The sequence below is a fragment of the Bos grunniens genome, chromosome 1 (assembly GCF_055505025.1).
Source record: "Bos grunniens cultivar Pamir isolate PY7600 chromosome 1, Bosgru_T2T1.0, whole genome shotgun sequence".
NCBI classification, from domain to species: Eukaryota; Metazoa; Chordata; class Mammalia; order Artiodactyla; family Bovidae; genus Bos; species Bos grunniens.
In genome coordinates this window covers 149,274,811-149,290,637 of record NC_141165.1, presented here as the reverse complement: position 1 = coordinate 149,290,637, position 15,827 = coordinate 149,274,811, and positions in this window count along the sequence as shown.

Genomic DNA, 15,827 nt, shown 5'->3' with positions numbered 1-15,827 from the left:
TGTCCAGCCACATTCTCATGATCTTCGGTTTTTGAATGTTGAGTTTTAAGCCAGCCTTTTCACTCTCCTCTTTCACTTTCATCAAGAGGCTCTTCAGTTCCTCTTCACTTTCTGCCAAAAGGGTGGTATCATCTGCATATCTGAGGTTATTGATATTTCTCCCTGCAATCTTGATTCCAGTTTGTGCTTCATCCATCCCAGCATTTTGCATGATGTACTCTGTGTATAAGTTAAATAAACAGGATGACAACATACAGCTTTGACCTACTTCTTTCCCAATTTAGAACCAGTCTGTTGTTCCATGTATGGTTCTAACTGTTGCCTCTTAACCTGCATACAGATTTCTCAGGAGGAAGGTCAGGTGGTCTGGTATTCCCGTCTCTTTCAGAATTTTCCACAATTTATTGTGATCCACACAGTCAAAGGCTTTGGCATAGTCAATAAAGCAGAAATAGATGTTTTTCTGGAACTCTCTTGCCTTTTTGATGATCCAACATATGTTGGCAATTTGATCTCTGGTTCCTCTGTCTTTTCTAAATCCAGCTTGAACATCTGGAAGTTCTCAGTTCACATACTGTTGAAGCCTGGTTTGGAGAATTTTGTGCATTACTTTGCCAGCATATGAGATGAGTGCAATTGTGTGGTAGCTTGAGCATTCTTTGACATTGCCTCTCTTTGGGATTGGATTGAAAACGGCCCTTTTCCAGTCCTGTGGCCACTGCTGAGTTTTTAAAATTTGTTGGTATATTGAGTGCAGCGCTTTTACAGCATCATCTTTCAGGATTTGAAATAGCTCAACTGGAATCCTGTTACCTCCACTAGCTTTGTTCATAGTGATGCTTCCTAAGGCCCACTTGACTTCACATTCCAGGATGTCTGGCTCTAGGTGAGTGATCACACCATCATGATTATCTGGGTCGTGAAGATCTTTTTTGTACAGTTCTTCTGTGTATTGTTGGCACCTCTTCTTAATATCTTCTGCTTCTGTTAGGTCCATACCATTTCTGTCTTTTATTGTACCCATCTTTGCCTGAAATGTTCCCTTGGTATCTAATTTTCTTGAAGTGATCTGTAGTCTTTCCTATTCTGTTGTTTTCCTCTATTTCTTTGCATTGATCACTGAGGAAGGCTTTCTTGTCTCTCTTGCTATTCTTTGGAACTCTGCATTCAGATGGGTATATCTTTCCTTTTCTCCTTTGCCTTTAGCTTCTCTTCTTTTCACAGCTATTTGTAAGGCCTCCTCACAGCCATTTTGCCTTTCTGCATTTCTTTTTCTTGGGGATGGCCTTGATCACCAGCTCCTGTACAGTGTTACAAATCTCCATCTCCATATTTCTCCAGGCACTCAGTTTATCAAATCTTCTTCTATATAAGCTGCCCAAATTATCAAGTTCTGTTTTCTTTTTGTTTATCAATTCTTCTTTCAATTTATCTCTTTTTACATCTACATATAAGCTGTAAAGAGAAATCAGACCATACCCTCAACACTTTCTTAGAAGTATACTCAGCTAAATGTTTAATTTCATTACTTTTTGCATAATTTAAGATGCAATTCATTCATACTTTCTGCCCCTATAAAACAAGGATCTCTTTTCTTCCAGCTTCTAAGGAAAGGTTCCTCACTTCTTCCTAAACCTTCACTAGTGCTCTTAGTACCCATATCCTACCAATGATTTATGGTGCTGTAAATATTCCCGTAGACAATATAGGTATTCTCTAGAATGTTTCTTACTTTCCTATAAGCTGTCACTAGCAGATTCATGAATACTCATATTTATACCAACAATGTTCAAGGTAATCTAGATTTTTCTATCATGCTTCTTAAAATACCTTCTATATTTACTCATGGCTCAATTCCAAAGTCACTTCTCTGTTTTAAGTATTTATTCTATCAGCACTTCCCTGGAAATCCAGTGGGTAAGATTCTCTGCTTCCAGTGCCAAGGGTGTGAATTTCATCTCTGGTTGAAGGACTAAGATTCCACATGCTACCTGGAACAGCCAAAAAAAGTGTGTGTGTGTGGGGGGGGGGGGGAGGATGTATATGTTCTATCTATCTATCATCTATCTGCTTTCCAGGTACCAAAAATCTGTGTTATTTTCCTGTTTCCGTTTAACTCGTTATCATAAGCTTATTAGTTAGTGACAATTTATTATCCCATTGCTTCTTATCTCTATTTATAGTAAGACATATTTAGTAAGATAATAGCAAATGCATCATCTTACTTCTCTGAAAAACAGAAGCCAAAACGTGTAAATATGGGACAAAAATCAAGGTTATCTCAAAGCTATATCCCTTTTGAAGGTTCTAGGTAAGAATTTATTTCATCCCTTTTCCAGTTTCTAGAGCCTGTTCTCATTCTTTGACTCATAGTTGTAACACTATGACCTTGGTCTCTTTAGTTCCATATTCTTTTCCAATTCCTCTACCTCCTTTTTTTCCTTACATGGTCCTTTGTGATTGCATTGAACATACTTAGATAATAATTACTCTATTTCAAAATTATTGTTTTAATTACATGTGCAAAGTCCCTAATTGTATATGATAGCATATTCACTGATTCAGGGAATTATAATATGAATATCTTTACAGGGTCGTTATTCTGCCTGGCACATTGATTTATATCATTTTCCTTCTCTGTGAAGAACTTTTTTAAAAAACCTTTCTTAGGGGAGTTCTGCCAGTTATGACTTTCTTCAGTTTTTACTTTTTATTTTTCTGAAAGAATACCTATTTCTTCTTTACTCTTGAAGGATAATTTCACTGGACACAAAAATATGGTTTGGTGGTTTTTTTTTTCTTTGCATACTTTACAAATTTTTAATCTGCTCTCTCCTTGTCTACATGGTTTCTGATAAGAAGTCAATTGTAATTTGTGTTCTTCTTCCTCTCTAGGCAGAGTTGTATTTTTCTCTCTTCTTTAAAGATTTTGTCTTTGTTTTTTGTTGCTTGAATATGATATTTCCACATGTATGTTTGCTCTGCTTTGCATTTTCTGTGCTTCTTGGATCTGTGGTTTGATGTTTGTCATTAACTCTGAAAAATTCTTGGCCATTGTTACTTCAAATATTTCTACTACTCCATTATTTATTTTTTCTCTGGTATTTTGCTTGTGTATGTGTATGCTACATTTTTCAAAATTCCTCACAGTTCTTGAATGTTATTTCTTTTCTTTTCCCACTTGAATCTTAGTTTATGAAACTTCTGTTGACATATCTTCAAACTTATTGACCGGTTCTTCCATGTCCAGTCTATTCTTGAGTTCACCAAAACAATTATTGTGTTATATAGTTTATAATTTCTTTCACTTTCCTTTGATTCTGTCTTATAGCTTTCATTATTCTGCTTATGTTATCCATTTTTTCTGCATAGTCTACACTTCCCATCACCTCTTAAAGTATTTATCATAGCAATTTAGGATTTCTTATATAATCCCCAAATCTGTGTATTCCCTGAGTTGGAAGCTGTTGCTTGCTTTATCTCTTAAAATTAGGATTTTTCCTATATTTAGGATTTCTTGTAATTTTGTTTTTATAGCTAGGATGATGTATGGGATATAGGACCTGAGTTAAAATAAGTAATTAAGGTGAAGTTTTATAGAAGAATGATTAGGATTGAGTCTTTGTTTAATAGTTACGCTAGGTATAGATGCCAAAGACTTCAAATTCACCCAGTGACTATTTTGTCTCATCTGTTGTCTTCAGTTCAGTTCAGTTCAGTCGCTCAGTCATGTCCAACTCTTTGCGACCCCATGAATCACAGCACACCAGACCTCCCTGTCCATCACCAACTCAAACTCATGTCCATGGAGTCAGTGATGCCATCAAGCCATCTCATCCCCTGTTGTTCCCTTCTCCTCCTGACCCCAATCCCTCCCAGCATCAGGGTCTTTTCCAATGAGTCAACTCTTCGTATGAGGTGGCCAAAGTATTGGAGTTTCAGCTTCAGCATCAGTCCTTCCAATGAATACCCAGGACTGATCTCCTTTAGGATGGACTGGTTGGATCTCCTTGCAGTCCAAGGGACTCTCAAGAGTCTTCTCCAACACCACAGTTCAAAAGCATCAATTCTTCGGTGCTCAGCTTTCTTCACAGTCCAACTCTCACATCTGTACATGACCACTGGAAAAACCATAGCCTTGACTAGATGGACCTTTGTTGGCAAAGTAATATCTCTGCTTTTCAATATGCTATCTAGGTTGGTCATAACTTGCCTCCTAAGGAGTAAATGTCTTTTAATTTCATGGCTGCAATCACCATCTGCAGTGATTTTGGAGCCCCAAAAACTAAAGTCTGACACTGGTGTCTTAGGTTTTCACTAAGAAATCCTCCTCTGATAGAGCCTATGTCTTTTAGCTCTTTCACTTATAAATCTCTGTTATTATGCTGTTTTTGTACATATAAGGTATGGGAGATGGGAAACTTTCTATTAACTTTTGATACATCTTAGTTTTTTAGTGGGCTGAGACAATGTCCCTAAGCTATAATCCTTACTAGTGTTTCTTAGTTGTATTCCCTCTTAGGGGGGACAAGATGGGTAAACAGATTGGAAATGAAAAAAAAAGTCATTTCCCCAGATGGTATAAGTCTGTGGGTAAAGTGTTTTTCTTGCTCTGTGACTGGAGCTACCAAGGACTCTTTCTTGACTCTTCAATGTGAGACCAAAGGGAAGCTTGTATCAATCTTCCTAAGACTCCCCAGGAATTTCTCATTTATACCGTACCCAGATTTCAGCAATTTGTCAAAAGTATCATTTAGACTTTCATCCCAGTTTATGGCTCCACTGGCTTCTGTTCCAAGTAAGTAGATCTCTGCTATTGATTCTGTGCATTTCCCTCTGTCTCTAGATGTCAGGGATAATTTGATGAGTCCAAAAAAAAGTAATTTATTTTCAGCTTGTCCAACTTTTTGTTGTTATAATGGGGGAAGTGAACAGAAATGAAATGCTTCAGAATATAGACCAGACTGGCGTCAGTTCAGTTCAGTCGCTTAGTTGTGTACAACTCTTTGCGACCCCATGAATGCAGCATGCCAGGCCCCCCTGTCCATCACCAACTCCCGGAGTTCACTCAGACTCACGTCCATCGAGTCAGTGATGTCATCCAGCCACCTCATCCTCTGTCATCCCCTTCTCCTCCTGCCCCCAATCCCTCCCAGCATCAGAGTCTTTTCCAATGAGTCAACTCTTCGCATGAGGTGGCCAAAGTCCTGGAGTTTCAGCTTTAGCGTCATTCCTTCCAGAGAAATCCAGGGCTGATCTCCTTTAGAATGAACTGGTTGGATCTCCTTGCAGTCCAAGGGACTCTCAAGAGTCTTCTCCAACACCACAGTTCAAAAGCATCAATTCTTCGGTGCTCAGCCTTCTTCACAGTCCAACTCTCACATCCGTACATAACCACTGGAAAAACCATAGCCTTGACAAGACTGGCATGGATATATTTAGACAATTAGAGCACAGGCTGTAATGGATTTAGTAATTTGAAAATGTGCTCTAAGGGGAAATTTTTATTGTTTATATCTTTCTCTAGGGCAAAATAAATAATTATTTGGCAGAATTTTGGTCTAACTTCATTTGTCAGGCAGTTCTACAGTAGGAGGATTTTTTAAAATGTGTTTTTATATATTTGATGCATATTTTGATAAATATTCCTGAAGGAAATGGAAAGAGAGAGAGATCCTAATTAGTAGCAAGGAAATCTCTCTCAGAAATGTTGGCAATTAAAATAATGTGTAGGTGAGCTGTTATAGCATTGATCACTAGGTATCCAGGAATATTTTCTTAACTTTGACCATAGTCCAAATTCTCAACTGAAGACACTACTACCTCCAGTTAGGTTTTCATCTTATTCTACGGGCTTTTTAGGCTACAGGAGTGTGGCTAAAATAGCCACTGTTATTCCTTAAATGACTTATTAAGGAGACGTCTAACATGGCTCAGATAAGTTGGAAAAAGTATGAGCAAAAATGTGTCTATCTTATTCAGAGCAACTAAAATGCCTTAAGAAAGACCACATTAAATATGGACTAAGCATGGAAAGTATGCAAAACTACCAGAGCAAAAATAAAGACAGACATGAAATACAGAAAAGACAGAAGAATTCATTTTAGAAGAAAATGAAAGTGAAAAAGAAGAAAGTTTCCCACAGATGTTTTAGGCCATAGAAAAAGTGCCTATGTTTTTAATGAGAGAAGACATAAACTATGAGATAATTAAAAGTGTGAATGAGCTGAAAAGAGAGATTGTAAATTAAGTGTATAGAAGACCAAATTATAACATTGCAGAGCTATTTAAATAGAAACTCCAGGGAACAGATTAGACAGTGTGGGAAAATAAAATTAGCAACAGAAGAAAGCCATGAAATAGTCCCAGTAAATGAAGGACAAAAATATAAAATAAGTAAAAAGAAGTTAATATCCATGGTGTATAGGAAATGTTCATCCAAGATAGAGACAAATGGTGAGACCAGAGTGAAAGCCTATCAAATTAAAATTTAAAATTATATGTAATAGTAGAATATATTTCTGAAATTAAAAGTAATACTCCAAAATAAAAAGCACACTCTTTTCAAAAACTTTATTACAAGAACAATTTCATGACATTCTGGTAAAGTGATTGAGTATCAAGGATAAAGAAAGAATTCATTAGGTATCCAAGAACTTACAAAGGGAATATATCTGGTTGGACTCACCTACATCCATGGAAAAATGAAGTGCCAGAAGATAATAGAACAATATTTACAAACTTCTAAGGGAAAAGTATGTCTTGAGAATATTATAACCAAGGAAGTCTGGTCTCTCAGTCATGTCCGACTCTTTGCGACCCCATGGACTGCAGCACACCAGGCTTTCCTGTCCATCACCAACTCCCGGAGTCCACCCAAACCCATGTCCCTTGTGTCGGTGATGCCATCCAACCATCTCATCCTCTGTTGTCCCCTTCTCCTGCCCTCAATCTTTCCCAGCATCAGGGTCTTTTCCAAGGAGTCAGCTCTTTGCATCAGGTGACCAAAGTATTGAAGTTTCAACATTAGTCCTTCCAATGTATATTCAGGACTGATTTCCTTTAGGATGGACTGGTTGGATCTCCTTGCTGTCCAAGGGACTCTTAAGAGTCTTCTCCAACACCACAGCTCAAAAGCATCAATTCTTCTGCACTCAGCTTTTTTTATACATGACTTACATCCACACATGACTACTGGAAAAACCATAGCTACGACTAGGTGGACTTTTGTTGGCAAAGTAATGTCTCTGCTTTTTAACATGTTGTCTAGGTTGGTCATAGCTTTTCTTCCAAGGAACCAGTGTCTTTTATTTTCATGGCTGCAGTCACCATCTGCAGTGATTTGGATCCCCCCAAAATAAAGAGTGTAGCTTGCAGGGCTTCTCTGTCCACAAGAATCTCCAGGCAAGAATACTGGGGTGAGTTGCCATTCCCTCCTCCAGGGGATGTTCCCGACTCAGGAATCGAACCCTCCTCTTTACAAAATGGTAATACTAGCATAATTAATTATGCAAAAAACTCAGAGAATATCTTATCCCTCAGCCATCTTAGAATGCAATTATGTAGGAGACAAATGAAGAAAACACTGTAAAAGAATTGAATAATGAATGAGAAGGAAATCCAGAAATGAGGGGATATATGTATGTACATAACTGATTCAGTTTTCTGTATGGTAGAAATCAACACAACATTGTAAAGAAACTATATTCCAATAAAAAAAATAAGATAGGAAAAAACCTGAAAAAAAAAAACTGAATGGTGAACATTGAATCCATGTATACAAAATATGGAGTAAATAGTGTGAGAAATATCTTTTAAAATAGCAATTTAATCAATCAGCAAAAAAGTAATATATTAAAAAAGAATAATAGTTGTTAACTTTTAGATTAACATTCTATAATACAGTTGGTCAATTTTCTTAATGCATAGTTTGTAATATGATACAATTTTAAAATAATTCAATTTTTTGTTTTAAATACAGGGATTTATTATCTGAAGAAAGGCAATTTCATGATATGAACATCACTTAATTTTATGAAATATAGAATGTTAATGAAACTTATTATAGTATCTTACTGTTTAGGAAAAACATCTTGTATATACCAACCCTGTATAAATACTGTAAGTTTCTTAGATGGTTTAGAAAAAGGCAGAGGCAAAGCTCTTAAAAATACTTAAAGCTATTTGGCAAGCATCTTACCCACAGGGCTAGGCATTAATTTAGTGGTTATTTATTTAGAGCTCAAAGATGCAGGGTGCTATGCTAAGCATTTTGACATTCTGTCCTTAAATCCTGAAGTTCACTTTGGACTATAAGACTTCTTACATAAATAGTTTCAAACCAAGGCATTTTGTTCAGTTTCTTAGTTAGCCTAGATAGCAGGTACAGTGAAATGCCTGCAGTGTCTGAAATGACTTTTTTGGTGTAGTGGTTTGGCCAAACATTGTAGAAAAGTGGAACTTGAGTTGCACTTGGATGAACTGTTCGGTTTGGAGAGGCAGAAATGAGGGTGGAGTATTAGAAATTTGGAAGACAGTATAGTAAAGGCACAGTGGAAGAAAAAGAACTAGGTTCATTAAAGGACTAGAGTAGAACAGTGGAAAGGTAGATGGAATTGGGTCCAATTGTCAAGAGCCTTGAGAGATTGTGAAATAATTTGGACTTTCTAGAACTGGCAGTATGGTCTTTGCATAGTTTAAGTGTGTATAAAGGATCAAAAGAAGATAATGATTTTGTTAAGATTAATCTACTGGCAGTGGAAGCAGCTGTTAAATAACTATTAATTAATTCACAATCTGGTTGTAACCATTTCTATGAAGCAAGGATTGTCTTCCACCATTCACTGGGTTTCCCATGAAAGAAACACAGACTTGATTTTTCTTTCTTTCTTTCTTTCATTAATCTGAGGGGGTACACAAATGTTTAAATTTTGTTGTCAAATTATTGACAATTTATTTATTTATTTTTTGGCCATGTGGTTGGTGGGAATCCCAGTTCCCTGGACCTGGGCCACAACAGTGAAAGCACCAAATTCTAATCACTAGACCACCAGGGAACTCTCCCCATTATTTTTATACTTCAAAAGTTCTTTTCTATCTCTGAATTAGTTGAGTATTCACTTACAGTTTTTTTGTTTCTGATTATTTCTAGTTATGCTTAGTTCTCTAATCTATTAGGAATATGCTTTGTTAAAACTTTTCAGATGAGGATATATTTTCATAGCTACTGTAACATACTTAGTGAATATTTCTACTTTTTCATATATATGTATGATCGATCTGTATTATTTATTACAGATATTTACATGGAAAGATGTATTTCAGGGACATATCTTTCTTTCCATCTATCTTCTTGACCTCTCTAGGTTGTCTATTCTATTTCTCCACCATGTTTAGTTCAGTTCAGTAGCTCAGCCATGTCTGACTCTTTGTGACCCCATGAATTGCAGCATGCCAGGCCTCCCTGTCCATCACCAACTCCTGGAGTTCACTCAAACTCATGTCCATCGAGTCGGTGATGCCATCCAGCCATCTCATCCTCTATCGTCCCTTTCTCCTCCTGCCCCCAATCCCTCCCAGCATCAGAGTCTTTTCCAATGAGTCAACTCTTCACATGAGGTGGCCAAAGTACTGGAGTTTCAGCTTTAGCATCATTCCTTCCAAAGAACACCCCAGACTGATCTCTTTTAGGATGGACTGGTTGGATCTCCTTGCAGTCCAAGGGACTCTCAAGAGTCTTCTCCAACACCACAGTTCAAAAACATCAATTTTTCTGCACTCAGTTTTCTTCACAGTCCAACTCTCAGATCCATACATGACTACTGGAAAAACCGTAACCTTGACTAGATGGACCTTTGTTGGCAAAGTAATGTCCCTGATTTTGAATATGCTATCTAGACTGGTCATAACTTTCCTTCCAAGAAGTAAGCATCTTTTAATTTCATGGCTGCTAATGTATAATTACAGCTTTATTGTCTGTATGCTTACATACATTTACATACTCTTAGTGAAGAAGGCTGAGCGCCGAAGAATTGATGCTTTTGAACTGTGGTGTAGGAGAAGACTCCTGAGAGTCCCTTGGACTGCAAGGAGATCCAACCAGTTCATTCTGAAGGAGATCAGCCCTGGGTGTTCTTTGGAGGGAATGATGCTAAAGCTGAAACTCCAGTACTTTGGCCACCTCATGCGAAGAGTTGACTCATTGGAAAAGACTCTGATACTTGGAGGGACTGGCAGCAGGAGAAGGGGACGGCAGAGGATGAGATGGCTGGATGGCATCACCGACTCGATGGACGAGAATTTGAGTGAACTCCGGGAGTTGGTGATGAACAGGGAGGCCTGGTATGCTGCGATTCATGGGGTTGCCAAGAGTCGGACGTGACTGAGTGACTGAACTGAACTGAACTGAGTGGGATTCATGGACCAGTAGTGTCAGCATCTCCTAGGAGCTTACTGAAAAATGGACCCTTGGATCCCAGCCTGAACAACTGAATTAAAAATCTGCATTTAAAAAAAAGGCCCCTGTATTGCTGATCCTGTTCGTGATGCCAATTGTCTTGCCGTTCGCACTGTTTGCTGAACCTAGGGTAGACAAGGCACTAACACAGAAGCTGGAAGAAGCCATGAGGAGCCAAAGGCACTGCAGACCCCTTTATTCTCCCCTGGCTGGCATGGTGGCCATAACACAGACTCTCCTGGCTGATGCAGCAGCCATAGCAGCAACCACAACATAACCGTAATGTAGCCACAGCATAGCCACAGCATAACCTCATATAACATAACCATGATGCCACTCAAATGTGGCTCCAATGCAGCAGCAGCCAGGGCTTTCATGGGGAAGCTCATACAGGTGTACCACACAAAGTAGCCCATGACCAAGTGAGTGCCTCCTAATGCACATGTGCAGTGTTCTAAGTGATCTCAGCTGTTCCATAATTATTATTTAGAAAACGTGGGGCAAGAGCCAGAGGCCATGGGAGGGGCAGAGAGACTGACCACACCATCTTGGCTAATTTGCTCTTTCCCCACAGCCCTCCAATGATCTGAGTGAACAGTAAAATTTGAAAAGCCCTACTTAACTAGACTACAGATCATTGAGGGAAAAAATTGTTTATCTTGTTCACCATAATATCTTCATCTCCTTGGACAATGCCTGGCATATAGTGTTTGCTCAGTAAGCATTTGAGAAAATAAATGAATTAGGTAGTTTAATAATATCAATAAAGAAGGTATTTGTGAATTATTATTAAAGAACATAAGCATGTCTATTTAATGAAGTGAACACAATTTGGAGGAGTGTTTATGAATGCTTACTGTGCTGGTGAAAAAAAAAAAAAGAGGTATGGATTGTGATAGCTTCATCTTTTGAAATTTTGTATAACATGATTCATAGGTATGTATTCTTACCATAGCACAAAATTTCACAAGATAGCACTAATTTGCTTCAGTTGTGTCTGACTTTTTGTGACCCTATGGACTGTGGTCTGCTGGGTTCCTTTGTCCACAGAATTTTCTAGGCAAGAATTTTGGAGTGGGTTGCTATGCCCTCCTCCAGGGTATCTTCACAACTCAGAGATCTAATCCACATCTCTTATGTCTCTTGCATTAGCTGGTGGGTTCTTTATCACTGGTGCCACATTGGAACATTCAACCTGTCTACACATAAAGGTTGAGTTTAAGACTTCCATTTTTCCCAAGGCATGAAAAACTATGGAAATCTTTCCTTAAATTTCTTCAGGAAACTTGCATTTCTGATGATGCATTCATTTTCTGTATTCTTTTTTTTTTAATTTTTTTAATTGAAAGATAATTGCTTTACAAAATTATGTTGTTTTCTGTCAAATTTCAATATGAATCAACCATAGGTATACATATATCACCTCCCTTTTAAATCTCCCTCCCATTTCCCCCCCATCCCACCCCTCTAGGTTGATACAGAGTCCTTGTTTGATACATTCTCTGTATTCTTATAGTCATTGTCCTCATTTCTTCTGCCCCCCTCACAGCTTAGTTTATTTCTTACATTATCCTCTCAAAGACAGGGATGTTTTCTAATTATTTTTGAAACTTCAGACTGAGAATAGCTATGTATTAATTTATTTCATTCTTAGAAGAAAATTATTATTCATTTATAAAGATTATAAGGGAATATATAGATATTTTTATTTTCCCAATTTGATCATTGTTAGATGGTGATTGCAGCCATGAAATTAAAAGACGCTTACTCCTTGGAAGGAAAGTTATGACCAACCTCAGTTCAGTTCAGTTCAGTTCAGTCGCTCAGCCATGTCTGACTCTTTGTGACCCCATGAATTGCAGCACGCCAGGCCTCCCTGTCCATCACCAACTCCTGGAGTTCACTCAAACTCATGTCCATTGAGTCGGTGATGCCATCCAGCCATCTCATCCTCTATCGTCCCTTTCTCCTCTTGCCCCCAATCCCTCCCAGCATCAGAGTCTTTTCCAATAAGTCAACTCTTCACATGAGGTGGTCAAAGTATTGGAGTTTCAGCTTTAGCATCAGTCCTTCCAATGAACACCCAGGACTGATCTCCTTTAGAATGGACTGGTTGGATCTACTTGGAGTCCAAGGGTCTCTCAGGAGTCTTCTCCTACACCACAGTTCAAAAGCATCAATTCTTCCTAGACAGCATACTAAAAAGCAGAGACATTACTTTACCAACAAAGGTCCATCTAGTCAAGGCTATGGTTTTTCCAGTGGTCATGTATGGATGTGAGAGTTGGACTATGAAGAAAGCTGAGTGCCGAAGAATTGATGCTTTTGAACTGTGGTGTTGGAGAAGACTCTTGAGAGTCCCTTGGACTGCAAGGAGATCCAACCAGTCCATTCTGAAGGAGATCAGCCCTGGGATTTCTTTGGAAGGACTGATGCTGAAGCTGGAACTCCAGTACTTTGGTCACCTCATGCGAAGAGTTGACTCATTGTAAAAACCTCTGATGCTGGGAGGGATTGGGGGCAGGAGGAGAAGGGGATGACAGAGGATGAGATGACTGGATGGCATCACTGACTCAATGGACATGAGTCTGAATGAACTCTGGGAGTTGGTGATGCACAGGGAGGCCTGGCGTGCTGCGATTCATGGAGTCACAAAGAGTCGGACACGACTGAGCAACTGAACCAAACTGAAGTGAACTATGATCATGAGCTATGAAGTTCAGGAAATTATTAAAATATGTTTAAAAAAGTAAACATTTTTTGCTCTCATATCTAATGTCTCACAATAAACTGTCTCAGCAAATAATTTGTGAAGTGCTAGTATAACCTCTCAAAGTATGTCAAATTTCATCTATGAAGTGAAGAAAGTATAAATGATAAAGTACTCAATAAAGAGTTAATGGTTAGTGAAGGAATGCCAAAATTCTTTTTCTCCCCATGAGTTCTATCACAGTGATATTTATCTGAAGAGTGTATACATATAATCATATTGATGCAGAAGGCAGTTTTGTGTTTCTTTTCCTCCCTCCCTTTCTCCCTCCCTTCCTCCTTTTCTTTGTTCCTCTCTGTCTCCCTCCATTTCTCTTTCTTTATTTTTTTTTATGCCATTTAAGATAATATTGACAAGTTTGAGGAACTGGGACATGAGGCATTTTGGGGGGGACACTTTTTGGCCTACTGATTCACTCATTCACTTATTTATTCATGTGTTTAACAAGTGTTTAATGAGTAATCACAATGGTTCAGGCATTGCTCTGATGCTGGAGATATAACACTGAAGCAAATAGGCAGTTTTTGCATTCTTGGAGTTTGCATACTAGCATCAAGGTTGGCAACATTTTTCATAAAGGATCAGACAGTAAATATTATTTGAAGACCATATAGATCTCTCTGTTGGAAGTATTGAACTCTGCTATTGTAAGCAGGGATAGAACCCCCAAATTCAGAAATGAATGGTGTATGCGTATTCCAATAAAGATGAGTCCTTTCAATGTTTGCTTGAAACTATCACAACATTGTTTATCAGCTATACCCCTACACTCCGGGAGATGGTGAGGGACAGGGAGGCCTGGCATGCTGTAGTCCATGAAGTCACAAAGTTTCGGACACAACTGAGTGACTGAACAACAAAACTTTGGCACAAAATAAAAAGTAAGGCTGATTCATATTGATGTATGGCAGAAACCAATACAATATTGTAAAGCAATTATCTTCCAATTAAAAATAGATAAATAAAGCTTTACATTTACTATGATGAACCTAAACAGTGTATTAAAAAGCAAAGACATCGTTTTGCTGACAAAGGTCTGTATAGTCAAAGCTATGGTTTTTCCAGTAGTTATATATGGATGTGAGAGTTGGACCATAAAGAAGGCTGAACGCTGAAGACTTGGTGCTTTCAAATTGTGGCTGGAGAAGACTCTTGAGAGTTCCTTGGATGGCTGCTGCTAAGTTGCTGCTAAGTCACTTCAGTCGTGTCCGACTCTGTGCCACCCCATAGATGGTAACCCACCAGGCTCCCCAATCCCTGGGATTCTCCAGGCAAGAACACTGGAGTGGGTTGCCATTTCCTTCTCCAATGCATGAAAGTGAAAAGTGAAGGTGAAGTCGCTCAGTCGTGCCCGACCCTCAGTGACCCCATGGACTGTCCGACCCCTCAGCCTTCCAGGCTCTTCCGTCCATAGGATTTTCCAGGCAAGAGTACTGGAGTGGGGTGCTGATCAAATTAGTCAATCCTAAGGGAAATAAACTCTGAATAGTCATTGTAAGGACTGTTGCGGAAGCTGAAGCTCTAATACTTTGGCTACCTGATGGGAAGAGCCAACACACTGAAAATGACTGAGGCTGGGAAAGATTGAAGGCAAAAGGAGAAGAGGGCAACAGAGGATGAGTGGGTTGGATGGCATCACTGATTCAATGGACATGAACTTGGGTGAACTCCGTCCTGGAGATAGTGAAGGACAGGGAAGCCTGGCATGCTCCATGGGGTTGCAAAGAGTCAGAAATGATTTAGTCACTGAACAATAACAACAGCACTTGAATAAAACTATTCAATAATGAAAAAAAGTTCAAAAAATGAAAAATAAAATCAAAAAATAAAAAATGATTATATAGATACATATGCCTTATAGTTTTGCATATATGCATATATTTGCATATATGCATGTATATGTGAGCAAAAATACAAAGCATGCTAGATTTTTCCCGTAGGTTGTCATTTGCTGACCCTTGTTCCAGACAGATAACAAGGGGGGGGGGAACAGTACGTAAATACAAAATAGGTCAGATTGTGATAAATGATAGAAGTAAAGCATATTCAGAGGAATGGGAAGTTCTAAAGGGAGGGATGTTAACTACGGTAACAGATCAATTGCAAAATAGCAGTGACTTCATAAATAGATGTTTCTCAGGGTGAATATGAAGTTCCATACTGAGATTTATGATCAGTGTGAAGTCTTCCATATGGTCATTCAGGAACCCAATCTCTTGTTCCCTGGCATCTTGCCCTCTGGAGAACTTTAGAATTCTCGGTATAAAGTTAGTAGTTGAGGACAGGGAGTCAAAGGCATACACAGAAACTTTAATCCAACAGAATTGGAAGGGCTGATCAATTCTACTCAAATTATATACACTTACATCCCTACAACTTACAATACAACATCAAATACACTTACAACTCAGTTTCCTGACCTCACTTAACTATAAGAAAAGGAAAAAATATAGTTGAGCTGGGTGTCCAGGAGCACAAAAACAAACAAACAAAAAGGATTGATAACCAGTTAGCAATACCCTTCAACTTAGAGGTTGTTGACATTTTAAATAGGGCGTGTGTAGGGGTGCTCCGGGAGAAGGCAATGGCACCCCACTCCAG